The sequence below is a fragment of the Dendropsophus ebraccatus genome, chromosome 6, assembly GCF_027789765.1.
Source record: "Dendropsophus ebraccatus isolate aDenEbr1 chromosome 6, aDenEbr1.pat, whole genome shotgun sequence".
Classification (NCBI taxonomy): domain Eukaryota; kingdom Metazoa; phylum Chordata; class Amphibia; order Anura; family Hylidae; genus Dendropsophus; species Dendropsophus ebraccatus.
Genome location: NC_091459.1, coordinates 144,997,958 through 145,021,138, shown reverse-complemented (window position 1 = coordinate 145,021,138; position 23,181 = coordinate 144,997,958). Strand labels below are relative to the sequence as shown.

The 23,181-nt window shown below is 46.2% G+C and overlaps 15 non-coding genes across 15 annotated transcripts; all 15 read right to left on the bottom strand.

Moving 5' to 3' along the window:
• Positions 1-5,141: 5,141 nt before the first annotated feature.
• On the bottom strand, positions 5,142-5,213 carry TRNAG-UCC (transfer RNA glycine (anticodon UCC)). The gene has a single exon. It is a non-coding gene; the product is annotated as a tRNA-Gly (tRNA).
• Positions 5,214-5,543: 330 nt separating this feature from the next.
• Positions 5,544-5,615, bottom strand: TRNAG-UCC (transfer RNA glycine (anticodon UCC)). The gene has a single exon. It is a non-coding gene; the product is annotated as a tRNA-Gly (tRNA).
• A 1,932-nt stretch (positions 5,616-7,547) lies between these two features.
• On the bottom strand, positions 7,548-7,619 carry TRNAG-UCC (transfer RNA glycine (anticodon UCC)). The gene has a single exon. It is a non-coding gene; the product is annotated as a tRNA-Gly (tRNA).
• Positions 7,620-10,354: 2,735 nt separating this feature from the next.
• TRNAG-UCC (transfer RNA glycine (anticodon UCC)) lies at positions 10,355-10,426 on the bottom strand. Its single transcript has one exon. It is a non-coding gene; the product is annotated as a tRNA-Gly (tRNA).
• A 2,888-nt stretch (positions 10,427-13,314) lies between these two features.
• On the bottom strand, positions 13,315-13,386 carry TRNAG-UCC (transfer RNA glycine (anticodon UCC)). The gene has a single exon. It is a non-coding gene; the product is annotated as a tRNA-Gly (tRNA).
• A 1,542-nt stretch (positions 13,387-14,928) lies between these two features.
• Positions 14,929-15,000, bottom strand: TRNAG-UCC (transfer RNA glycine (anticodon UCC)). The gene has a single exon. It is a non-coding gene; the product is annotated as a tRNA-Gly (tRNA).
• A 1,149-nt stretch (positions 15,001-16,149) lies between these two features.
• On the bottom strand, positions 16,150-16,221 carry TRNAG-UCC (transfer RNA glycine (anticodon UCC)). Its single transcript has one exon. It is a non-coding gene; the product is annotated as a tRNA-Gly (tRNA).
• Positions 16,222-16,960: 739 nt separating this feature from the next.
• Positions 16,961-17,032, bottom strand: TRNAG-UCC (transfer RNA glycine (anticodon UCC)). Its single transcript has one exon. It is a non-coding gene; the product is annotated as a tRNA-Gly (tRNA).
• Positions 17,033-17,932: 900 nt separating this feature from the next.
• On the bottom strand, positions 17,933-18,004 carry TRNAG-UCC (transfer RNA glycine (anticodon UCC)). Its single transcript has one exon. It is a non-coding gene; the product is annotated as a tRNA-Gly (tRNA).
• A 1,549-nt stretch (positions 18,005-19,553) lies between these two features.
• TRNAG-UCC (transfer RNA glycine (anticodon UCC)) lies at positions 19,554-19,625 on the bottom strand. Its single transcript has one exon. It is a non-coding gene; the product is annotated as a tRNA-Gly (tRNA).
• Positions 19,626-19,960: 335 nt separating this feature from the next.
• Positions 19,961-20,032, bottom strand: TRNAG-UCC (transfer RNA glycine (anticodon UCC)). The gene has a single exon. It is a non-coding gene; the product is annotated as a tRNA-Gly (tRNA).
• A 333-nt stretch (positions 20,033-20,365) lies between these two features.
• On the bottom strand, positions 20,366-20,437 carry TRNAG-UCC (transfer RNA glycine (anticodon UCC)). The gene has a single exon. It is a non-coding gene; the product is annotated as a tRNA-Gly (tRNA).
• A 742-nt stretch (positions 20,438-21,179) lies between these two features.
• TRNAG-UCC (transfer RNA glycine (anticodon UCC)) lies at positions 21,180-21,251 on the bottom strand. The gene has a single exon. It is a non-coding gene; the product is annotated as a tRNA-Gly (tRNA).
• A 497-nt stretch (positions 21,252-21,748) lies between these two features.
• On the bottom strand, positions 21,749-21,820 carry TRNAG-UCC (transfer RNA glycine (anticodon UCC)). The gene has a single exon. It is a non-coding gene; the product is annotated as a tRNA-Gly (tRNA).
• Positions 21,821-22,964: 1,144 nt separating this feature from the next.
• TRNAG-UCC (transfer RNA glycine (anticodon UCC)) lies at positions 22,965-23,036 on the bottom strand. Its single transcript has one exon. It is a non-coding gene; the product is annotated as a tRNA-Gly (tRNA).
• Between the last annotated feature and the right edge of the window lie 145 nt (positions 23,037-23,181).

Here is a 23,181-nt window from a genome sequence, read left to right as displayed (position 1 = left end):
TCATGTGTCTTCCTGACCTAAGAGCTACCTGACAGTGTCTGCAGTTTAGAATGTGAATGCAGCTGACAGGTTCTCCTCACAATCCATATTCTGTCAAGAAGGCAGTCACTTTACTAGTTGCCCACGGGGCGAAACCAGCTTGGGCCCACTCCCATTTTCTCACTCATCATGAAAGCGCAAGCACAGGAGATAGGTGAGAAAAACTCAAAGGATGCGTTGGCCGGGAATCGAACCCGGGTCAACTGCTTTGGAAGGCAGCTATGCCACCAACATACCACCAACGCTTGACACTAAAAGGACTATTTTTCTTTTTCTCGCTCACTATTTTCCTAGAAATCAAAGCAAAGCTGACTCTGTCAGCTGCAATTGATGTTCCAAATGGCTGACAAGAGCATGTGTCTTCCTGACCTAAGAGCTACCTGACAGTGTCTGCAGTTAGAATGTTGAATTGCAGCTGACAGGTTCTCCTCAACAGTCCATCATCTGTCAAGAGGCAGTCACTTTTACTTAGTTGCCCCACGGGGTCGAAACCAGTTGGGCCACTCATTTTTCTCACTTTTCATCATGAAAGCGCAAGCACAGGAGATAGGTGAGAAAAACTCAAAGGATGCGTTGGCCGGTGTGAATCGAACGGGCACTGCTTGGAAGGCAGCTATGCTCACCACTATACCACCAACGCTTGACACTAAAAGGACCTCTTTTCTCTTTTCTCGCTCACTAATTTTCTAGTGAAATCAAAGCAAAGCTGACTCTGTCAGCTGCAATTGATGTTCCAAATGGCTGACACTGTTAGTCTCAGTGTCTTCCTGACCTAAGAGCTAACTGACAGTGTCATGCAGTTTAGAATGTGAATTGCAGCTGACAGGTTTCCTCAAACAGTTCCATCATCTGTCAAGAAGCAGTCACTTTTACTTAGTTGCCCCCGGGTCGAAACCAGCTTGGGCCCACTCATTCTTCTCACTTTTCATCATGAAAGCGCAAGCACAGGAGATAGGTGAGAAAAACCAAAGGATGCGTTGGCCGTGAATCGAACCGGGTCAACGCTTGGAGGCCGCTATGCTCACCACTATACCACCAACGCTTGACACTAAAAAGGACTATTTTCTTTTCTCGACTCAAATTTTCCTAGTGAAATCCAAGCAAAGTGACTCTGTCAGCTGCATTGATGTTCCAAATGGCTGACACTGTTAGCTCATGTGTCTTCCTGACCTAGAGCTACCTGACAGTGTCTGCAGTGAGAATGTGAATTGCAGCTGACAGGTTCTCCTCAACAGTCCATCATCTGTCAAGAAGGCCAGTCACTTTACTAGTGGCCCACGGGGTCGAACCAGCTTGGGCCCACTCTCATTCTTCTCACTTTCATCATGAAAGCGCAAGCACAGGAGATAGTGAGAAAAACTCAAAGGATGCGTTGGCAGGAATCGAACCGGGTCAACTGCTTGGAAGGCAGCTATGCTCACCACTATCACCAACGCTTGACACTAAAGGACTATTTCTTTTCTCGCTCACTAATTTCCTAGTGAAATCAAAGCAAAGCTGACTCTGTCAGCTAGCAATTGATGTTCCAAATGGCTGACACTGTTAGCTCATGTGTCTCCTGACCTAAGAGCTACCTGAGCAGTCTGCGTTTTAGAATGTGAAATTGCAGCTGACAGGTTCTCCTCAACAGTCCATCATCTGTCAAGAAGGCAGTCACTTTTACTTAGTTGCCCACCGGGTCGAAACCAGCTTGGGCCCACTCTTCTTCTCACTTTTCATCATGAAAGCGCAAGCACAGGAGATAGGTGAGAAAAACTCAAAGGATGCGTTGGCCGGGAATCGAACCGGGTCAACTGCTTGGAAGGCAGCTATGCTCACCACTATACCACAACGCTTGACACTAAAAGACTATTTTTCTTTTTCCGCTCACTAATTTTCCTAGTGAAATCAAGCAAAGCTGACTCTGTCAGCTGCAATTGATGTTCCAAATGGCTGACAGGTTAGCTCATGTGTCTTCTGACCTAAGAGCTACCTGACAGTGTCTGCAGTTTAGAATGGAATTGCAGCTGACAGGTTCTCCTCAACAGCCATCATCTGTCAAGAAGGCAGTCACTTTTACTTAGTTGCCCCGGGGTCGAAACAGCTTGGGCCCACTCATTCTTCTCACTTTTCATCATGAAAGCGCAAGACACAGGAGATAGGTGAGAAAAACTCAAAGGATGCGTTGGCCGGAATCGAACCCGGGTCAACTGCTGGAAGGCAGCTATTCCCACTATACCACCAACGCTTGACACTAAAAGGACTATTTTCTTTCTCGCGCTCACTAATTTTCTAGTGAAATCAAAGCAAAGCTGACTCTGTCAGCTGCAATTGATGTTCCAAATGGTGACACTGTTAGCTCATGTGTCTTCCTGACCTAAGAGCTACCTGACAGTGTCTGCAGTTTAGAATGTGAATTGCAGCTGACAGGTTTCTCCTCAACAGTCCATCATCTGTCAAGAAGGCAGTCACTTTTACTTAGTTGCCACGGGGTCGAAACCAGCTTGGGCCCATCATTCTTCTTCACTTTTCATCATGAAATGCGCAAGCACAGGAGATAGGTGAGAAAAACTCAAAGGAGACGTTGGCCGAGGATCGAACCCGGTCAACTGCTTGGAAGGCAGCTATGGCCACTATACACACCAACGCCTTGACACTAAAAGGACTATTTTTCTTTTTCTCGCTCACTATTTTCCTAGTGAAATCAAAGCAAAGTGATCTGTCAGCTGCAATTGATGTTCCAAATGGCTGACACTGTTAGCTCATGTGTCTTCCTGACCTAAGAGCTACCTGACAGTGTCTGCAGTTTAGAATGTGAATTGCAGCTGACAGGTTCTCCTCAACAGTCCATCATCTGTCAAGAAGGCAGTCACTTTTACTTAGTTGCCCACGGGGTCGAAACCAGCTTGGGCCCACTCATTCTTCCACTTTTCATCATGAAAGCGCAAGCACAGGAGATAGGTGAGAAAAACTCAAAGGATGCGTTGGCCGGAATCGAACCCGGGTCAACTGCTTGGAAGGCAGCTATGCTCACCACTATACACCAACGCTTGACACTAAAAGGACTATTCTTTTTCTCGCTCACTAATTTTCCTAGTGAAATCAAAGCAAAGCTGACTCTGTCAGCTGCAATGATGTTCCAAATGGCTGACACTGTAGCTCATGTGTCTTCCTGACCTAAGAGCTACCTGACAGTGTCTGCAGTTAGAATGTGAATTGCAGCTGACAGGTCTCCTCAACAGTCCCACATCTGTCAAGAAGGCAGTCACTTTTACTTAGTTGCCCACGGGTCGAAACCAGCTTGGGCCATCATTCTTCTCACTTTCATCATGAAAGCGCAAGCACAGGAGATAGGTGAGAAAACTCAAAGGATGCGTTGGCCGGGATCGAACCCGGGTCAACTGCTGGAAGGCAGCTATGCTCACCACTATACCACCAACGCTTGACACTAAAAGGACTATTTTTCTTTTCTCGCTCACTAATTCCTAGTGAAATCAAAGCAAAGCTGACTCTGTCAGCTGCAATTGATGTTCCAAATGGTGACACTGTTGCTCATGTGTCTTCGACCAAGAGCTACCTGACAGTGTCTGCAGTTTAGGAATGTGAATTGTCAGCTGAAAGGTTCTCCTCAACAGTCCATCATTGTCAGAAGGCAGTCACTTTTACTTAGTTTGCCCACGGGGTCGACAAGCAGCTTGGGCCCACTCATTCTCATGTGTCTTCCTGACCTAAGAGCTACTGACAGTGTCTGCAGTTTAGAATGTGAATTGCAGCTGACAGGTTCTCCTCAACAGTCCATCATCTGTCAAGAAGGCAGTCACTTTTACTTAGTTGCCCACGGGGTCGAAACCAGCTTGGGCCCACTCATTCTTCTCACTTTCATCATGAAAGCGCAAGCACAGGAGATAGGTGAGAAAAAACTCAAAGGATGCGTTGGCCGGGAATCGAACCCGGGTCAACTGCTTGGAAGGCAGCTATGCACACATATAACAACGCTTGACACTAAAAGGACTATTTTTCTTTTCTCGCTCACTAATTTCCTAGTGAAATCAAAGCAAAGCTGACTCTGTCAGCTGCAATTGATGTTCCAAATGGAGACACGTTAGCTCATGTGTCTTCCTGACCTAAGAGCTACCTGACAGTGTCTGCAGTTTAGAATGTGAATTGCAGCTGACAGGTTCTCTCAACAGTCCATCATCTGTCAAGAAGGCAGTCACTTTTACTTAGTTGCCCACGGGGTCGAAACCAGCTTGGGCCCACTCATTTTCTCACTTTTCATCATGAAAGCGCAAGCACAGGAGATAGGTGAGAAAAACTCAAAGGATGCGTGGCCGGAATCGAAACCGGGTCAACTGCTTGGAAGGCAGCTATGCTCACCACTATACCACCAACGCTTGACACTAAAAGGACTATATTTCTTTTCTCGCTCACTAATTTTCCTAGTGAAATCAAAGCAAAGTGACTCTGTCAGCTGCAATTGATGTTCCAAATGGCTGACACTGTTAGCTCATGTGTCTTCCTGACCTAAGAGCTACCTGACAGTGTCTGCAGTTTAGAATGTGAATTGCAGCTGACAGGGTTTCCTCAACAGTCCATCATCTGTCAAGAAGGCAGTCACTTTTACTTAGTTGCCCACGGGGTCGAAACCAGCTGGGCCCACTCATTCTCTCACTTTCATCATGAAAGCGCAAGCACAGGAGATAGGTGAGAAAAAACTCAAAGGATGCGTTGGCCGGGAATCGAACCCGGGTCAATGCTTGGAAGGCAGCTATGCTCACCACTATACCACCAACGCTTGACACTAAAAGGACTATTTTTTTTTCTCGCTCACTAATTTTCCTAGTGAAATCAAAGCAAAGCTGACTCTGTCAGCTGCAATTGATGTTCCAATGGCTGACACTGTTAGCTCATGTGTCTTCCTGACCTAAGAGCTACCTGACAGTGTCTGCAGTTAGAATGAATTGCAGCTGACAGGTTCTCCTCAACAGTCCATCATCTGTCAAGAAGGCAGTCACTTTTACTTAGTTGCCCACGGGGTCGAAACCAGCTTGGGCCCACTCATTCTTCTCACTTTTCATCATGAAAGCGCAAGCACAGGAGATAGGTGAGAAAAACTCAAAGGATGCGTTGGCCGGGAATCGAACCCGGGTCAACTGCTTGGAAGGCAGCTATGCTCACCACTATACCACCAACGCTTGACACTAAAAGGACTATTTTTCTTTTCTCGCTCACTAATTTCCTAGTGAAATCAAAGCAAGCTGACTCTGTCAGCTGCAATTGATGTTCCAAATGGCTGACACTGTTAGCTCATGTGTCTTCCTGACCTAAGAGCTACCTGACAGTGTCTGCAGTTTAGAATGTGAATTGCAGCTGACAGGTTCTCCTCAACAGTCCATCATCTGTCAAGAAGGCAGTCACTTTTACTTAGTGCCCACGGGGTCGAAACCAGCTTGGGCCCACTCATTCTTCTCACTTTTCATCATGAAAGCGCAAGCACAGGAGATAGGTGAGAAAAACTCAAAGGATGCGTTGGCCGGGAATCGAACCCGGGTCAACTGCTTGGAAGGCAGCTATGCTCACCACTATACCACCAACGCTTGACACTAAAAGGACTATTTTTCTTTTTCTCGCTCACTTATTTTCCTAGTGAAATCAAAGCAAAGCTGACTCTGTCAGCTGCAATTGATGTTCCAAATGGCTGACACTGTTAGCTCATGTGTCTTCCTGACCTAAGAGCTACCTGACAGTGTCTGCAGTTTAGAATGTGAATTGCAGCTGACAGGTTCTCCTCAACAGTCCATCATCTGTCAAGAAGGCAGTCACTTTTACTTAGTTGCCCACGGGGTCGAACCAGCTTGGGCCCACTCATTCTCTCACTTTTCATCATGAAAGCGCAAGCACAGGAGATAGGTGAGAAAAACTCAAAGGATGCGTTGGCGGGAATCGAACCCGGTCAACTGCTTGGAAGGCAGCTATGCTCACCACTATACCACCAACGCTTGACACTAAAAGGACTATTTTCTTTTTCTCGCTCACTAATTTTCCTAGTGAAATCAAAGCAAAGCTGACTCTGTCAGCTGCATTGATGTTCCAAATGGCTGACACTGTTAGCTCATGTGTCTTCCTGACCTAAGAGCTACCTGACAGTGTCTGCAGTTTAGAATGTGAATTGCAGCTGACAGGTTCTCCTCAACAGTCCATCATCTGTCAAGAAGGCAGTCACTTTTACTTAGTTGCCCACGGGGTCGAAACCAGCTTGGGCCCACTCATTCTTCTCACTTTTCATCATGAAAGCGCAAGCACAGGAGATAGGTGAGAAAAATCAAAGGATGCGTTGGCCGGGAATCGAACCGGGTCAACTGCTTGGAAGGCAGCTATATGCTCACCACTATACCACCAACGCTTGACACTAAAAGGACTATTTTTCTTTTTCTCGCTCACTAATTTCCTAGTGAAATCAAAGCAAAGCTGACTCTGTCAGCTGCAATTGATGTTCCAAATGGCTGACACTGTTAGCTCATGTGTCTTCCTGACCTAAGAGCTACCTGACAGTGTCTGCAGTTTAGAATGTGAATTGCAGCTGACAGGTTCTCCTCAACAGTCCATCATCTGTCAAGAAGGCAGTCACTTTTACTTAGTTGCCCACGGGGTCGAACCAGCTTGGGCCCACTCATTCTTCTCACTTTCATCATGAAAGCGCAAGCACAGGAGATAGGTGAGAAAAACTCAAAGGATGCGTTGGCCGGGATCGAACCCGGGTCAACTGCTTGGAAGGCAGCTATGCTCACCACTATACCACCAACGCTTGACACTAAAAGGACTATTTTTCTTTTTCTCGCTCACTAATTTTCCTAGTGAAATCAAAGCAAAGCTGACTCTGTCAGCTGCAATTGATGTCCAAATGGCTGACACTGTTAGCTCATGTGTCTTCTGACCTAAGAGCTTACCTGACAGTGTCTGCAGTTGAATGTGAATTGCAGCTGACAGGTTCTCCTCAACAGTCCATCATCTGTCAAGAGGCAGTCACTTTTACTTAGTTGCCCACGGGTCGAAACCAGCTGGGCCACTCATTCTCTCACTTTTCATCATGAAAGCGCAAGCACAGGAGATAGTGAGAAAAAAAAAGGATGCGTTGGCCGGAAATCGAACCCGGGTCAACTGCTTGGAAGGCAGCTATGCTCACCACTATACCAACAACGCTTGACACTAAAAGGACTATTTTTTTTTTCTCGCTCACTAATTTTCCTAGTGAAATCAAAGCAAAAGCTGACTCTGTCAGCTGCAATTGATGTTCCAAATGGCGACACTGTTAGCTCATGTGTCTTCCTGACCTAAGAGCTACCTGACAGTGTCTGCAGTTTAGAATGTGAATTGCAGCTGACAGGTCTCCTCAACAGTCCATCATCTGTCAAGAAGGCAGTCACTTTTACTTAGTTGCCCACGGGGCGAAACCAGCTTGGCCCACTCATTCTTCTCACTTTTCATCATGAAAGCGCAAGCACAGGAGATAGGTGAGAAAACTCAAAGGATGCGTTGGCCGGGAATCGAACCCGGGTCAACTGCTTGGAAGGCAGCTATGCTCACCACTATACCACCAACGCTTGACACTAAAAGGACTATTTTTCTTTTTCTCGCTCACTAATTTTCCTAGTGAAATCAAAGCAAAGCTGACTCTGTCAGCTGCAATTGATGTTCCAAATGGCTGACACTGTTAGCTCATGTGTCTTCCTGACCTAAGAGCTACCTGACAGTGTCTGCAGTTTAGAATGTGAATTGCAGCTGACAGGTTCTCCTCAACAGTCCATCATCTGTCAAGAAGGAAGTCACTTTTACTTAGTTGCCCACGGGGTCGAAACCAGCTTGGGCCCACTCATTCTTCTCACTTTTCATCATGAAAGCGCAAGCACAGGAGATAGGTGAGAAAAACTCAAAGGATGCGTTGGCGGGAATCGAACCCGGGTCAACTGCTTGGAAGGCAGCTATGCTCACCACTATACACCAACGCTTGACACTAAAGGACTATTTTCTTTTTCTCGCTCACTAATTTCCTAGTGAATCAAAGCAAAGCTGACTCTGTCAGCTGCAATTGATGTTCCAAATGGCTGACACTGTAGCTCATGTGTCTTCCTGACCTAAGAGCTACCTGACAGTGTCTGCAGTTTAGAATGTGAATTGCAGCTGACAGGTTCTCCTCAACAGTCATCATTCTGTCAGAAGGCAGTCACTTTACTTAGTGCCACGCGGGGTCGAAATCAGGGACGCTTGGCCCACTCAATCTTTCATTGGGTCTCCTGACCTAAAGAGCTACCTGAACAGTGTCTGCAGTTTAGAATGTGAATGCAGTGCTCATGGTTCTCCCAAACAGGTCCATCATCTGTCAAGAAGGCAGTCACTTTTACTTAGTTGCCCACGGGGTCGAAACCAGCTTGGGCCCACTCATTCTTCTCACTTTTCATCATGAAAGCGCAAGCACAGGAGATAGGTGAGAAAAACTCAAAGGATGCGTTGGCCGGAATCGAACCGGGTCAACTGCTTGGAAGGCAGCTATGCTCACCACTATCCACCAACGCTTGACACTAAAAGGATATTTCTTTTTCTCGCTCACTAATTTTCCTAGTGAAATCAAAGCAAAGCTGACTCTGTCAGCTGCAATTGATGTTCCAAATGGCTGACACTGTTAGCTCATGTGTCTTCCTGACTAAGAGCTACCTGACAGTGTCTGCAGTTAGAATGTGAATTGAATTGCAGCTGACAGGTTCTCCTCAACAGTCCATCATCTGTCAAGAAGGCAGTCACTTTTACTTAGTTGCCCACGGGGTCGAAACCAGCTTGGGCCCACTCATTCTTCTCACGTTTTCATCATGAAAGCGCAAGCACAGGAGATAGGTGAGAAAAACTCAAAGGATGCGTTGGCCGGGAATCGAACCCGGGTCAACTGCTTGGAAGGCAGCTATGCTCACCACTATAACCACCAACGTGACACTAAAAGGACTATTTTTCTTTTTCTCGCTCACTAATTTTCCTAGGAAATCAAAGCAAAGCTGACTCTGTCAGCTGCAATGATGATGTTCCAAATGGCTGACACTGTTAGCTCATGTGTCTTCTGACCTAAGAGCTACCTGACAGTGTCTGCAGTTTAGAATGTGAATTGCAGCTGACAGGTTCTCCTCAACAGTCCATCATCTGTCAGAAGGCAGTCACTTTTACTTAGTTGCCCACGGGGCTAAGGACGAAACAGCTTGGGCCCACTCATTCTTCTCACTTTTCATCATGAAAGCGCAAGCACAGGAGATAGGTGAGAAAAACTCAAAGGATGCGTTGGCGGAATCGAAACCCGGGTCAACTGCTTGGAAGGCAGCTATGCTCACCACTATACCACCAACGCTTGACACTAAAGGACTATTTTTCTTTCTCTCGCTCACTAATTTCCTAGTGAAATCAAAGCAAAGCTGACTCTGTCAGCTGCAATTGATGTTCCAAATGGCTGACACTGTTAGCTCATGGTCTTCCTGACCTAAGAGCTACCTGACAGTGTCTGCAGGAAGAAACCACTGAAACATCAACATCCAAGCAAAAAAAAGAAAAAACTTTAGAATGTGAATGCAGCTGACAATCTCCTCAAGAGGCCACATCTGTCAAGACAGCATCACTACGGCACACTAAGATTTTTTCTTAGTTACCCACGAAATCGAAAACAGCTGGCCCACATTTCTTCCTCATGTGTCTCCTGACCTAAGAGCTACTGACAGTGTTCTGCAGTTTAGAAATGTGTTGCGCGCTGACAGGTCTCCCAACATCCATCATCTGTCAAGAAGGCAGTCACTTTTACTTAGTTGCCCACGGGGTCGAAACCAGCTTGGCCCACTCATTCTTCTCACTTTTCATCATGAAAGCGCAAGCACAGGAGATAGGTGAGAAAAACTCAAAGATGCGTTGCCTGGCCGGGAATCGAACCGGGTCAACTGCTTGGAAGGCAGCTATGCTCACCACTATACACCAACGCTTGACACTAAAAGGACTATTTTTCTTTTTCTCGCTCACTAATTTCCTAGTGAAATCAAAGCAAAGCTGACTCTGTCAGCTGCAATTGATGTTCCAAATGGCTGACACTGTTAGCTCATGTGTCTTCCTGACCTAAGAGCTACCTGACAGTGTCTGCAGTTTAGAATGTGAATTGCAGCTGACAGGTTCTCCTCAACAGTCCATCATCTGTCAAGAAGGCAGTCACTTTTACTTAGTTGCCCACGGGGTCGAAACCAGCTTGGGCCCACTCATTCTTCTCACTTTTCATCATGAAAGCGCAAGCACAGGAGATAGGTGAGAAAAACTCAAAGGATGCGTTGGCCGGGAATCGAACCCGGGTCAACTGCTTGGAAGGCAGCTATGCTCACCACTATACCACCAACGCTTGACACTAAAAGGAATATTTTCTTTTTCTCGCTCACTAATTTTCCTAGTGAAATCAAAGCAAAGCTGACTCTGTCAGCTGCATTGATTTCAATGGCTGACACTGTTAGCTCATGTGTTCCTGACCTAAGAGCTACCTGACAGTGTCTGCAGTTTAGAATGTGAATTGCAGCTGACAGGTTCTCCTAAACAGTCATCATCTGTCAAGAAGGCAGTCACTTTTACTTAGTTGCCCACTGGGGTCGAAACCAGCTTGGGCCCATCTCATTCTCCACTTTTCATCATGAAAGGCAAGCCAGAGATAGGTGAGAAAACTCAAAGGATGCGTTGGCCGGAATCGAACCCGGGTCAACTGCTTGGAAGGCAGCTATGCTCACCACTATACACCAACGCTTGACACTAAAAGGACTATTTTTTTTCTCGCTCACTAATTTTCCTAGTGAAATCAAAGCAAGCTTACTGTCAGCTGCAATTGATGTTCAAATGGCTGACACTGTTAGCTCATTGTCTTCCTGACCTAAGAGCTACCGACAGTGTCTGCCCAGTAGAATGTGAATTGCAGCTGACAGGTTCTCCTCAACAGTCCATCATCTGTCAAGAAGGCAGTCACTTTTACTTAGTTGCCCACGGGGTCGAAACCAGCCTTGGGCCCACTCATCATTCTTCCCACGTTTTCATCATGAAAGCGCAAGCACAGGAGATAGGTGAGAAAAAACTCAAAGGATGCGTTGGCCGGGAATCGAACCCGGGTCAACTGCTTGGAAGGCGATAGCTTCATTTTACTATACCACCACGCTTGACACTAAAAAGGACTTTTTTTTTTTCTTTTCATTTCTTTTTTTTTCCTAAATTCAAAGCAAAGCTGCACTCAGCTCAGTTGATTTCAAAGTCCACTGTTATGCTCCTTTTGATATTGTGACCATTTTATTCCTTGACTAAGAGGCAATTTAGAACTTTTGATCAATGGAAGCTGATTGTGCTTGTGTGGTCTTTTCCATGACTCTTTTCTAAGAAGCATATCTGGAACAGTTTGGTCAGTCACCGCTTGTCTTTTTAAACTTGTTGCCACGGGGTCAAATCCTGAAAGTTTCTTTCATTTTTAATTATTTATCTGAGAGACGCTTGATCCAAACTCAAAGGCGTTAAGCGGGACATCGAAGCCGAATCAACGCTGGAAGGCAGCTATGCTCACCACTATACCACCAACGCTTGACACTAAAAGGACTATTTTTTTTTTTCTCGCTCACTAATTTTCCTAGTGAAATCAAAGCAAAGCTGACTCTGTCAGCTGCAATTGATGTTCCAAATGGCTGACACTGTTAGCTCATGTGTCTTCCTGACCTAAGAGCTACCTGACAGTGTCTGCAGTTTAGAATGTGAATTGCAGCTGACAGGTCTCCTCAACAGTCCATCATCTGTCAAGAAGGCAGTCACTTTTACTTAGTTGCCCACGGGTCGAAACCAGCTTGGGCCCACTCATTCTTCTCACTTTTCATCATGAAAGCGCAAGCACAGGAGATAGGTAGAAAAAACTCAAAGGATGCGTTGGCCGGGAATCGAACCCGGGTCAACTGCTGGAAGGCAGCTATGCTCACCACTATACCACCAACGCTTGACACTAAAAGGACTATTTTTCTTTTTCTCGCTCACTAATTTCCTAGTGAAATCAAAGCAAGCTGACTCTGTCAGCTGCAATTGATGTTCCAAATGGCTGACACTGTTAGCTCATGTGTCTTCCTGACCTAAGAGCTACCTGACAGTGTCTGCAGTTTAGAATGTGAATTGCAGCTGACAGGTTCTCCTCAACAGTCCATCATCTGTCAAGAAGGCAGTCACTTTTACTTAGTTGCCCACGGGGTCGAAACCAGCTTGGGCCCACTCATTCTTCTCACTTTTCATCATGAAAGCGCAAGCACAGGAGATAGGTGAGAAAAACTCAAAGGATGCGTTGGCCGGAATCGAACCCGGGTCAACTGCTTGGAAGGCAGCTATGCTCACCACTATACCACCAACGCTTGACACTAAAAGGACTATTTTTCTTTTTCTCGCTCACTAATTTCCTAGTGAAATCAAAGCAAAGCTGACTCTGTCAGCTGCAATTGATGTTCCAAATGGCTGACATGTAGCTCAGTGTCTCCTGACTAGAGCTACCTGACTGTCTGCCTTCTAGAAGTGAATTGCAGCGACAGGTTCTCCTCAACAGTCCATCCTGTCAAGAAGGCAGTCACTTTTACTATGCCCACGGGGTCGAAACAGCTTGGCCCACTCATTCTCTCACTGAAAGACTACTGACAGTGTCTGCAGTTAGAATGTGAATGCAGCTGACAGGTTCTCCTCAACAGTCCATCATCTGTCAAGAAGGCAGTCACTTTTTACTTAGTTGCCCACGGGTCGAAACCAGCTTGGCCCACTCATTCTTCTCACTTTATCATGAAAGCGCAAGCACAGGAGATAGGTGAGAAAAAACTCAAAGGATGCGTTGGCCGGGAATCGAACCCGGGTCAACTGCTTGGAAGGCAGCTATGCTCACCACTATCCACCAACGCTTGACACTAAAAGGACTCTTTTCGTTCTTCTTTCTTGCTGCACACTAATTTTCCACGTGAAATCAAGCAAAGCTGAATTTGAATCAGCTGCACCAATTGATGTTCCAAATGGCTGACACTGTTAGCTCATGTGTCTTCCTGACCTAAGAGCTACCTGACAGTGTCTGCAGTTTAGAATGTGAATTGCAGCTGACAGGTTCTCCTCAACAGTCCATCATCTGTCAAGAAGGCAGTCACTTTTACTTAGTTGCCCACGGGGTCGAAACCAGCTTGGCCCACTCATTCTTCTCACTTTTCATCATGAAAGCGCAAGCACAGGAGATAGGTGAGAAAACTCAAAGGATGCGTTGGCCGGGAATCGAACCCGGGTCAACTGCTTGGAAGGCAGCTATGCTCACCACTATACCACCAACGCTTGACACTAAAAGGACTATTTTTCTTTTTCTCGCTCACTAATTTTCCTAGTGAAATCAAAGCAAAGCTGACTCTGTCAGCTGCAATTGATGTTCCAAATGGCTGACACTGTTAGCTCATGTGTCTTCCTGACCTAAGAGCTACCTGACAGTGTCTGCAGTTTAGAATGTGAATTGCAGCTGACAGGTTCTCCTCAACAGTCCATCATCTGTCAAGAAGGCAGTCACTTTTACTTAGTTGCCCACGGGGTCGAAACCAGCTTGGGCCCACTCATTCTTCTCACTTTTCATCATGAAAGCGCAAGCACAGGAGATAGGTGAGAAAAACTCAAAGGATGCGTTGGCCGGGAATCGAACCCGGGTCAACTGCTTGGAAGGCAGCTATGCTCACCACTATACCACCAACGTTGACACTAAAAGGACTATTTTTCTTTTCTCGCTCACTAATTTCCTAGTGAAATCAAAGCAAAGCTGACTCTGTCAGCTGCAATTGATGTTCCAAATGGCTGACACTGTTAGCTCATGTGTCTTCCTGACCTAAGAGCTACCTGACAGTGTCTGCAGTTTAGAATGTGAATTGCAGCTGACAGGTTCTCCTCAACAGTCCATCATCTGTCAAGAAGGCAGTCACTTTACTTAGTTGCCCACGGGGTCGAAACCAGCTTGGGCCCACTCATTCTTCTCACTTTTCATCATGAAAGCGCAAGCACAGGAGATAGGTGAGAAAAACTCAAAGGATGCGTTGGCCGGGAATCGAACCCGGGTCAACTGCTTGGAAGGCAGCTATGCTCACCACTATACCAACGCTTGACACTAAAAGGACTATTTTTCTTTTTCTCGCTCACTAATTTTCCTAGTGAAATCAAAGCAAAGCTGACTCTGTCAGCTGCAATTGATGTTCCAAATGGCTGACACTGTTAGCTCATGTGTCTTCCTGACCTAAGAGCTACCTGACAGTGTCTGCAGTTTAGAATGTGAATTGCAGCTGACAGGTTCTCCTCAACAGTCCATCATCTGTCAAGAAGGCAGTCACTTTTACTTAGTTGCCCACGGGGTCGAAACCAGCTTGGGCCCACTCATTCTTCTCACTTTTCATCATGAAAGCGCAAGCACAGGAGATAGGTGAGAACTCAAAGGATGCGTTGGCGGGAATCGAACCGGGTCAACTGCTTGGAAGGCAGCTATGCTCACCACTATACCACCAACGCTTGACACTAAAAGGACTATTTTTCTTTTTCTCGCTCACTAATTTTCCTAGTGAAATCAAAGCAAAGCTGACTCTGTCAGCTGCAATTGATGTTCCAAATGGCTGACACTGTTAGCTCATGTGTCTTCCTGACCTAAGAGCTACCTGACAGTGTCTGCAGTTTAGAATGTGAATTGCAGCTGACAGGTTCTCCTCAACAGTCCATCATCTGTCAAGAAGGCAGTCACTTTTACTTAGTTGCCCACGGGGTCGAAACCAGCTAGGGCCCACTCAATTCTTCTCACTTTTCATCATGAAAGCGCAAGCACAGGAGATAGGTGAGAAAAAACTCAAAGGATGCGTTGGCCGGGAATCGAACCCGGGTCAACTGCTTGGAAGGCAGCTATGCTCACCACTATACCACCAACGCTTGACACTAAAAGGACTATTTTTCTTTTTCTCGCTCACTAATTTTCCTAGTGAAATCAAAGCAAAGCTGACTCTGTCAGCTGCAATTGATGTTCCAAATGGCTGACACTGTTAGCTCATGTGTCTTCCTGACCTAAGAGCTACCTGACAGTGTCTGCAGTTTAGAATGTGAATTGCAGCTGACAGGTTCTCCTCAACAGTCCATCATCTGTCAAGAAGGCAGTCACTTTTACTTAGTTGCCCACGGGGTCGAAACCAGCTTGGGCCCACTCATTCTTCTCACTTTTCATCATGAAAGCGCAAGCACAGGAGATAGGTGAGAAAAAACTCAAAGGATGCGTTGGCCGGGAATCGAACCCGGGGTCAACTGCTTGGAAGGCAGCTATGCTCACCACTATACCACCAACGCTTGACACTAAAAGGACTATTTTTCTTTTTCTCGCTCACTAATTTTCCTAGTGAAATCAAAGCAAAGCTGACTCTGTCAGCTGCAATTGATGTTCCAAATGGCTGACACTGTTAGCTCATGTGTCTTCCTGACCTAAGAGCTACCTGGACAGTGTCTGCAGTTTAGAATGTGAATTGCAGCTGACAGGTTTCTCCTCAACAGTCCATCATCTGTCAAGAAGGCAGTCACTTTTTACTTAGTTGCCCACGGGGTCGAAACCAGCTTGGGCCCACTCATTCTTCTCACTTTTCATCATGAAAGCGCAAGCACAGGAGATAGGTGAGAAAACTCAAAGGATGCGTGGCGGGAATCGAACCCGGGTCAACTGCTTGGAAAGCAGCTATGCTCACCCACTATACCACCAACGCTTGACACTAAAAGGACTATTTTTCTTTTCTCGCTCACTAATTTTCCTAGTGAAATCAAAGCAAAGCTGACTCTGTCAGCTGCAATTGATGTTCCAAATGGCTGACACTGTTAGCTCATGTGTCTTCCTGACCTAAGAGCTACCTGACAGTGTCTGCAGTTTTAGAATGTGAATTGCAGCTGACAGGTTCTCCTCAACAGTCCATCATCTGTCAAGAAGGCAGTCACTTTTACTTAGTTGCCCACGGGGTCGAAACCAGCTTGGGCCCACTCATTCTTCTCACTTTTCATCATGAAAGCGCAAGCACAGGAGATAGGTGAGAAAAACTCAAAGGATGCGTTGGCCGGGAATCGAACCCGGGTCAACTGCTTGGAAGGCAGCTATGCTCACCACTATACCACCAACGCTTGACACTAAAAGGACTATTTTTCTTTTTCTCGCTCACTAATTTCCTAGTGAAATCAAAGCAAAGCTGACTCTGTCAGCTGCAATTGATGTTCCAAATGGCTGACACTGTTAGCTCATGTGTCTTCCTGACCTAAGAGCTACCTGACAGTGTCTGCAAGTTTAGAATGTGAATTGCAGCTGACAGGTTCTCCTCAACAGTCCATCATCTGTCAAGAAGGCAGTCACTTTTACTTAGTTGCCCACGGGGTCGAACCAGCTTGGGCCCACTCATTCTTCTCACTTTTCATCATGAAAGCGCAAGCACAGGAGATAGGTGAGAAAAACTCAAAGGATGCGTTGGCCGGGAATCGAACCCGGGTCAACTGCTTGGAAGGCAGCTATGCTCACCACTATACACACCAACGCTTGACACTAAAAGGACTATTTTTCTTTTTCTCGCTCACTAATTTTCCTAGTGAAATCAAAGCAAAGCTGACTCTGTCAGCTGCAATTGATGTTCCAAATGGCTGACACTGTTAGCTCATGTGTCTTCCTGACCTAAGAGCTACCTGACAGTGTCTGCAGTTTAGAATGTGAATTGCAGCTGACAGGTTCTCCTCAACAGTCCCATCATCTGTCAAGAAGGCAGTCACTTTTACTTAGTTGCCCACGGGGTCGAACCAGCTTGGGCCCACTCATTCTTCTCACTTTTCATCATGAAAGCGCAAGCACAGGAGATAGGTGAGAAAAACTCAAGGATGCGTTGGCCGGGAATCGAACCCGGGTCAACTGCTTGGAAGGCAGCTATGCTCACCACTATACCACCAACGCTTGACACTAAAAGGACTATTTTTCTTTTTCTCGCTCACTAATTTTCCTAGTGAAATCAAAGCAAAGCTGACTCTGTCAGCTGCAATTGATGTTCCAAATGGCTGACACTGTTAGCTCATGTGTCTTCCTGACCTAAGAGCTACCTGACAGTGTCTGCAGTTTAGAATGTGAATTGCAGCTGACAGGTTCTCCTCAACAGTCCATCATCTGTCAAGAAGGCAGTCACTTTTACTTAGTTGCCCACGGGGGTCGAAACCAGCTTGGGCCCACTCATTCTACTCACTTTTCATCATGAAAGCGCAAGCACAGGAGATAGGTGAGAAAAACTCAAAGGATGCGTTGGCCGGAATCGAACCCGGGTCAACTGCTTGGAAGGCAGCTATGCTCACCACTATACCACCAACGCTTGACACTAAAAGGACTATTTTCTTTTTCTCGCTCACTAATTTTCCTAGTGAAATCAAGCAAAGCTGACTCTGTCAGCTGCAATTGATGTTCCAAATGGCTGACACTGTTAGTCATGTGTCTTCCTGACCTAAGAGCTACCTGACAGTGTCTGCAGTTTAGAATGTGAATTGCAGCTGACAGGTTCTCCTCAACAGTCCATCATCTGTCAAGAAGGCAGTCACTTTTACTTAGTTGCCCACGGGGTCGAAACCAGCTTGGGCCCACTCATTCTTCTCATGTGTCTTCCTGACCTAAGAGCTACCTGACAGTGTCTGCAGTTTAGAATGTGAATTGCAGCTGACAGGTTCTCCTCAACAGTCCATCATCTGTCAAGAAGGCAGTCACTTTACTAGTTGCCCACGGGGTCGAAACCAGCTTGGGCCCACTCATTCTTCTCACTTTTTCATCATGAAAGCGCAAGCCACAGGAGATAGGTGAGAAAAACTCAAAGGATGCGTTGGCCGGGAATCGAACCCGGGTCAACTGCTTGGAAGGCAGCTATGCTCACCACTATACCACCAACGCTTGACACTAAAAGGACTCTTTTTCTTTTTCTCGCTCACTAATTTTCCTAGTGAAATCAAAGCAAAGCTGACTCTGTCAGCTGCAATTGATGTTCCAAATGGCTGACACTGTTAGCTCATGTGTCTTCCTGACCTAAGAGCTACCTGACAGTGTCTGCAGTTTAGAATGTGAATTGCAGCTGACAGGTTCTCCTCAACAGTCCATCATCTGTCAAGAAGGCAGTCACTTTTACTTAGTTGCCCACGGGGTCGAAACCAGCTTGGGCCCACTCATTCTTCTCACTTTTCATCATGAAAGCGCAAGCACAGGAGATAGGTGAGAAAAACTCAAGGATGCGTTGGCCGGGAATCGAACCCGGGTCAACTGCTTGGAAGGCAGCTATGCTCACCACTATACCACCACGCTTGACACTAAAAGACTATTTTTCTTTTTCTCGCTCACTAATTTTCCTAGTGAAATCAAAGCAAGCTGACTCTGTCAGCTGCAATTGATGTTCCAAATGGCTGACACTGTTAGCTCATGTGTCTTCCTGACCTAAGAGAGCTACCTGACAGTGTCTGCAGTTTAGAATGTGAATTGCAGCTGACAGGTTCTCCTCAACAGTCCATCATCTGTCAAGAAGGCAGTCACTTTTACTTAGTTGCCCACGGGGTCGAAACCAGCTTGGCCCACTCATTCTTCTCACTTTTCATCATGAAAGCGCAAGCACAGGAGATAGGTGAGAAAAACTCAAAGGATGCGTTGGCCAGGGAATCGAACCCGGGTCAACTGCTTGGAAGGCAGCTATGCTCACCACTATACCACCAACGCTTGACACTAAAAGGACTATTTTTCTTTTTCTCGCCTCACTAATTTTCCTAGTGAAATCAAAGCAAAGCTGACTCTGTCAGCTGCAATTGATGTTCCAAATGGCTGACACTGTTAGCTCATGTGTCTTCCTGACCTAAGAGCTACCTGACAGTGTCTGCAGTTTAGAATGTGAATTGCAGCTGACAGGTTCTCCTCAACAGTCCATCATCTGTCAAGAAGGCAGTCAATTTTACTTAGTTGCCCACGGGGTCGAAACCAGCTTGGGCCCACTCATTCTTCTCACTTTTCATCATGAAAGCGCAAGCACAGGAGATAGGTGAGAAAAACTCAAAGGATGCGTTGGCCGGAATCGAACCCGGGTCAATGCTTGGAAGGCAGCTATGCTCACCACTATACCACCAACGCTTGACACTAAAAGGACTATTTTTCTTTTTCTCGCTCACTAATTTTCCTAGTGAAATCAAAGCAAAGCTGACTCTGTCAGCTGCAATTGATGTTCCAAATGGCTGACACTGTTAGCTCATGTGTCTTCCTGACCTAAGAGCTACCTGACAGTGTCTGCAGTTTAGAATGTGAATTGCAGCTGACAGGTTCTCCTCAACAGTCCATCATCTGTCAAGAAGGCAGTCACTTTTACTTAGTTGCCCACGGGGTCGAAACCAGCTTGGGCCCACTCATTCTTCTCACTTTTCATCATGAAAGCGCAAGCACAGGAGATAGGTGAGAAAAACTCAAAGGATGCGTTGGCCGGGAATCGAACCCGGGTCAACTGCTTGGAAGGCAGCTATGCTCACCACTATACCACCAACGCTTGACACTAAAAGGACTATTTTTCTTTTCTCGCTCACTAATTTTCCTAGTGAAATCAAAGCAAAGCTGACTCTGTCAGCTGCAATTGATGTTCCAAATGGCTGACACTGTTAGCTCATGTGTCTTCCTGACCTAAGAGCTACTGACAGTGTCTGCAGTTTAGAATGTGAATTGCAGCTGACAGGTTCTCCTCAACAGTCCATCATCTGTCAAGAAGGCAGTCACTTTTACTTAGTTGCCCCACGGGGTCGAAACCAGCTTGGGCCCACTCATTCTTCTCACTTTTTCATCATGAAAGCGCAAGCACAGGGAGATAGGTGAGAAAAACTCAAAGGATGCGTTGGCCGGGAATCGAACCCGGGTCAACTGCTTGGAAGGCAGCTATGCTCACCACTATACCACCAACGCTTGACACTAAAAGGACTATTTTTCTTTTTCTCGCTCACTAATTTTCCTAGTGAAATCAAAGCAAAGCTGACTCTGTCAGCTGCAATTGATGTTCCAAATGGCTGACACTGTTAGCTCATGTGTCTTCCTGACCTAAGAGCTACCTGACAGTGTCTGCAGTTTAGAATGTGAATGCAGCTGACAGGTTCTCCTCAACAGTCCATCATCTGTCAAGAAGGCAGTCACTTTTACTTAGTTGCCCACGGGGTCGAAACCAGCTTGGGCCCACTCATTCTTCTCACTTTTCATCATGAAAGCGCAAGCACAGGAGATAGGTGAGAAAAACTCAAAGGATGCGTTGGCCGGGAATCGAACCCGGGTCAACTGCTTGGAAGGCAGCTATGCTCACCACTATACCACCAACGCTTGACACTAAAAGGACTATTTTTCTTTTTCTCGCTCACTAATTTTCCTAGTGAAATCAAAGCAAAAGCTGACTCTGTCAGCTGCAATTGATGTTCCAAATGGCTGACACTGTTAGCTCATGTGTCTTCCTGACCTAAGAGCTAACCTGACAGTGTCTGCAGTTTAGAATGTGAATTGCAGCTGACAGGTTCTCCTCAACAGTCCGTCATCTGTCAAGAAGGCAGTCACTTTTACTTAGTTGCCCACGGGGTCGAAACCAGCTTGGGCCCACTCATTCTTCTCACTTTTCATCATGAAAGCGCAAGCACAGGAGATAGGTTGAGAAAAACTCAAAGGATGCGTTGGCCGGGAATCGAACCCGGCCAACTGCTTGGAAGGCAGCTATGCTCACCACTATACCACCAACGCTTGACACTAAAAGGACTATTTTTCTTTTTCTCGCTCACTAATTTTCCTAGTGAAATCAAAGCAAAGCTGACTCTGTCAGCTGCAATTGATGTTCCAAATGGCTGACACTGTTAGCTCATGTGTCTTCCTGACCTAAGAGCTACCTGACAGTGTCTGCAGTTTAGAATGTGAATTGCAGCTGACAGGTTCTCCTCAACAGTCCATCATCTGTCAAGAAGGCAGTCACTTTTACTTAGTTGCCCACGGGGTCGAAACCAGCTTGGGCCCACTCATTCTTCTCACTTTTCATCATGAAAGCGCAAGCACAGGAGATAGGTGAGAAAAACTCAAAGGATGCGTTGGCCGGGAATCGAACCCGGGTCAACTGCTTGGAAGGCAGCTATGCTCACCACTATACCACCAACGCTTGACACTAAAAGGACTATTTTTCTTTTTCTCGCTCACTAATTTTCCTAGTGAAATCAAAGCAAAGCTGACTCTGTCAGCTGCAATTGATGTTCCAAATGGCTGACACTGTTAGCTCATGTGTCTTCCTGACCTAAGAGCTACCTGACAGTGTCTGCAGTTTAGAATGTGAATTGCAGCTGACAGGTTCTCCTCAACAGTCCATCATCTGTCAAGAAGGCAGTCACTTTTACTTAGTTGCCCACGGGGTCGAAACCAGCTTGGGCCCACTCATTCTTCTCATGTGTCTTCCTGACCTAAGAGCTACCTGACAGTGTCTGCAGTTTAGAATGTGAATTGCAGCTGACAGGTTCTCCTCAACAGTCCATCATCTGTCAAGAAGGCAGTCACTTTTACTTAGTTGCCCACGGGGTCGAAACCAGCTTGGGCCCACTCATTCTTCTCACTTTTCATCATGAAAGCGCAAGCACAGGAGATAGGTGAGAAAAACTCAAAGGATGCGTTGGCCGGGAATCGAACCCGGGTCAACTGCTTGGAAGGCAGCTATGCTCACCACTATACCACCAACGCTTGACACTAAAAGGACTCTTTTTCTTTTTCTCGCTCACTAATTTTCCTAGTGAAATCAAGCAAAGCTGACTCTGTCAGCTGCAATTGATGTTCCAAATGGCTGACACTGTTAGCTCATGTGTCTTCCTGACCTAAGAGCTACCTGACAGTGTCTGCAGTTTAGAATGTGAATTGCAGCTGACAGGTTCTCCTCAACAGTCCATCATCTGTCAAGAAGGCAGTCACTTTTACTTAGTTGCCCACGGGGTCGAAACCAGCTTGGGCCCACTCATTCTTCTCACTTTTCATCATGAAAGCGCAAGCACAGGAGATAGGTGAGAAAAACTCAAAGGATGCGTTGGCCAGTAATCAAACCCGGGTCAACTGCTTGGAAGGCAGCTATGCTCACCACTATACCACCAACGCTTGACACTAAAAGGACTATTTTTCTTTTTCTCGCTCACTAATTTTCCTAGTGAAATCAAAGCAAAGCTGACTCTGTCAGCTGCAATTGATGTTCCAAATGGCTGACACTGTTAGCTCATGTGTCTTCCTGACCTAAGAGCTACCTGACAGTGTCTGCAGTTTAGAATGTGAATTGCAGCTGACAGGTTCTCCTCAACAGTCCATCATCTGTCAAGAAGGCAGTCACTTTACTTAGTTGCCCACGGGGTCGAACCAGCTTGGGCCCACTCATTCTTCTCACTTTTCATCATGAAAGCGCAAGCACAGGAGATAGGTGAGAAAAACTCAAAGGATGCGTTGGCCAGGAATCGAACCCGGGTCAACTGCTTGGAAGGCAGCTATGCTCACCACTATACCACCAACGCTTGACACTAAAAGGACTATTTTTCTTTTTCTCGCTCACTAATTTTCCTAGTGAAATCAAAGCAAAGCTGACTCTGTCAGCTGCAATTGATGTTCCAAATGGCTGACACTGTTAGCTCATGTGTCTTCCTGACCTAAGAGCTACCTGACAGTGTCTGCAGTTTAGAATGTGAATTGCAGCTGACAGGTTCTCCTCAACAGTCCATCATCTGTCAAGAAGGCAGTCACTTTTACTTAGTTGCCCACGGGGTCGAACCTGCTTGGGCCCACTCATTCTTCTCACTTTTCATCATGAAAGCGCAAGCACAGGAGATAGGTGAGAAAAACTCAAAGGGGATGCGTTGGCCGGGAATCGAACCCGGGTCAACTGCTTGGAAGGCAGCTATGCTCACCACTATACCACCAACGCTTGACACTAAAAGGAACTATTTTTCTTTTTCTCGCTCACTAATTTTCCTAGTGAATCAAGCAAAGCTGACTCTGTCAGCTGCAATTGATGTTCCAAATGGCTGACACTGTTAGCTCATGTGTCTTCCTGACCTAAGAGCTACCTG